Source organism: Amblyomma mixtum, chromosome 10 (genome assembly GCF_055824585.1).
Source record: "Amblyomma mixtum isolate Tamu chromosome 10, ASM5582458v1, whole genome shotgun sequence".
NCBI lineage: Eukaryota > Metazoa > Arthropoda > Arachnida > Ixodida > Ixodidae > Amblyomma > Amblyomma mixtum.
This window is the reverse complement of record NC_143021.1, coordinates 29,688,748-29,692,138: the sequence shown is the minus strand read 5'-3', so window position 1 is coordinate 29,692,138 and position 3,391 is coordinate 29,688,748.

The following is a 3,391-nucleotide window of genomic DNA, read 5'->3' as shown; positions in this document are numbered from 1 at the left end:
CTCTTGTTTCGGAACAGCCCTGCTAGGAAGGTGCTTGCGTCCTCAGGGCACACACCCACCTCCAAAGCTATAAGCGTCTCCAAGGAAGCTGTTTCCGCGAGAAAAGCCGCAAGATCGGCAATCAAGTGCCCGTGAAAGTTCACGGACAGGTCGAGCGATTTCAACCGTGTCAAGCAAATTACAGTCGCTGCAAGGGCTCCGGAGACAATGCGTCCTGGCGACCACAAGGCCAACGAAAGCCTCTTCAGCCCCAGCGCGTCGCGAACTGCGGAACAGATAATTTTTTCATGGCATTTAAGGATATAGTCGTTGATTGTGAATTCCACAACGCACCGGTGCTTAGTCAGCAGGTGGTACAGAAGTGTCGCGGCTTGGCGCCTTTCTTTCATTATATTGAGGCTTCTCGTGCATGCGCCGTCACTCGACTTAACGAGGATGAGCTTCGATTCCGCGTCCTCTTTTAGTTCCAGCCCCACGGCCCAGAAGAAGCTGTTCCAAGCTTTCATGTTGGTTACGATGTGGCACAGATGGCCTTCCCGGCTCGTGCATGGTCGACGATGGTCGACTCTTAGACCGGCGTACCGGCTGCAGACTCCGTCCATCTGTTCCAATGGCAGTGACGGGGCCTTTGTCACGTGAACCTGTTCGGGTACCTCAAAGCTTTTGGGCGCTTCATCGTTTTCACGCTCCTCTACGCCTGCGCGCTCCTCGACGCCTGGGGATGCCTCGACTTCGGCAGGCGCCTCGCCGTTGGCGGGCACCTGCTCATCTTCGGGTACTTCTTTGTGTTTGGGCACATCAGCCGCCTCGGGAACTTTCCCCTCCACGGGAACGTGAACCTCTTCGGAGTCCGAAAGCTTCTTGGGCGCCAAAACCTCCGCTTTGTCGGTTATGACGGCAGCGCTTTCATCTTGCTGCTTCCGCTTGGGCATGGTGGCAGCCCCGTCGGGATGGAACTGACCTGCACAAAAAGCGTCGCAGGATGAACATAAGGCCGTTGGCGCAGCTCAAATCACTAAACACGTTTACTACTGATCTCGCCCAGGCTGGTGACATATGGAATGTACAGCGCCAGGGCGAAACGTACTGAGTCGTGGGTTGTGACAAAGGCCGTGCTCAAGTTTTTATGAGAAACAGACCTGGATACCCGTCTGTGCACTACCCACACGGTTTAGTCTGTTTATTGGTTTCACATGCGTGAGAGTACACATTTGTGTTTTCATGGAGCCCCTACTGCAGTATGTGTTAATGACATTCGTCGGTGTGTGTGTTCAAGACATGAATTTCACGCTCGTCAAGTCACCGCGATGCGCGTGCCAACTAGTGTGCGTGTGTGTGGACAGCACCTATGAAACCCATTGTTTAATGCCATCATCAACCTTCATTCGCACTTTCCCTTTCCTCCTCTTCGCTTTCCCCAGTGTGGAGTAGCAGGCCAGGGCCATGTTACCACTGGCCGACCTCTCCACCTTTCCCTCATTATAATTCCTTTCTCTCTCCCTGTACAGCATCTTCAAATAAATCATGCAGCATGCATGTTTTACAGTAACGCGTCCGCAATTGCCATGATGTCCTGCATTCATCTGATTACTCAAACAGGCGTGTCCCACAACGGCCTAGTTGGAGTGTAACGCTGCCTAGAAAACATGTTGGCATCATAATCCTAAACATGGGGCAAGCTAAGAGATTTCTTAATTCGTTCAGCGCCTTCTTCCCCTACTCTGTGGAATAAGATCTATCCCTGCAGTACCAGCATGGAACCGACGGTGTCACGGGCAAGCCATTTATCCATCCAGAGAAGATATCAGAAAGGGAACTTGAGACGATGCTTAAAGGTGCACTGAAGAGGAATCTGAACTGGTATTTTTGCCGCTGGAACTCGATCTACATGTCCCGAGTGCTCTTAGAAAATGAGAATTGTTGCTCTGCACGGCCGATTTCCGGAATTTAAATCCGATTCAACGTGCCGGCTCCCGCCTGCTTTCTTTTTAATTCCCCGCACACGGTGGAAGGAGGGGGGGGGGGGGGGGGAGTCGAGCAACTTTTCAAACAGACCCGTGGCCGCTTGCCGCTCTTCCACCGGCGGAGTGATGCGTATACAATATAGCTATCGGCGAAATCAAAGAGTCCATGCGTATTTTTATTTCCGTGGGCCTAATTTTCAGCTATGTAGTCTCTGTAGCAACGGAGTGATCCGTTCGGCGTTTTAATCACTCGCCACCACACACATTCTTTTTCTACAACACACAACCACCATTTATTTACATGGATGAGAAAAGGCGGCACATTCATCATCGACCACGGCAAGTCCACCACACCACACACACTCCCAATACTGTATTTACACGGGCGCCCTTAACTACAGTTAAGGTAACTACGGTTCTCCGTAACTATTGTTAGCCGTGCTCACACGACAAGCCAAACCGTAGTTACGCCACTAACTGCAGTTAACGTAGCCGAGCTGGCTAACTACTGTTCGCGGCTAACTACTGTTTGCGACAAGATGGCGGCGCCCGCGGCAGCAGAAACGCCGATGTCAAGCGAGTCGTCCTCCCAGAGGCGTGTCAACTGTCCTGATGCAACAACAACGGCCTTGATACGCATCTGGGAGGACCATCTCCCTGCGCTGCGAGGCTACACGCGCAACGCGCGAATATACGCAGCGATCGCGGACGCGCTGAACGCCGGGCTTGCGCCGGGCGAAGGCCCATACACTGCCAAGCAAGTCAAGCAGAAGGTGGACAACCTCAACAAGAAATACCGGTAAGTGCGATCTTAAACGAATAATACTCGTGTAATATCGCTTTCTTGGTGTTGTTTACTCAGTGCAACAAGCTATTGAAGAACTCTGGTGCAACTGAGCTATAGCCCCCCATGTGCGGCAATAGCACATGTCGCTAGCGATTACTGGTGTCCGATACGATCTTGCAGATATGTTATAAAGGTCGTAAAGTTTTCGAGAGTAAGGACACATGACAGAGGCAGCAAACACGTCATTCGGCGTATAGTCGTTCTAATTTGACTTCGCTCGTGCACGCGTGCATCGAACTGCATGACAACTTCATCCTCCGTTTGTGTTATTATCTACTATCTGCATCGCCATCAGCGTCGTTATTTCATCTTCGGTACGCGTTGACATTGCACGCACGCGTCAGCGTTTCAGGCCTCCTGCTATGGCAGTAACTGAGCAGATTTATTTATTTCTTTCATATAACTTTTCCGCGTTCCACTCTGCACTGCCTCACAAATACTTGAATGCCATTAGCAGAACCATAATACGACAGTTGCGGCTTCACTTTCAAAACTGCAACCGGTAGGATTAAAGCAACATCGTAAATTTAAACTGCACTAATTTCACCAGCACATGTGCCTGCTGGTTAGGCACATAATT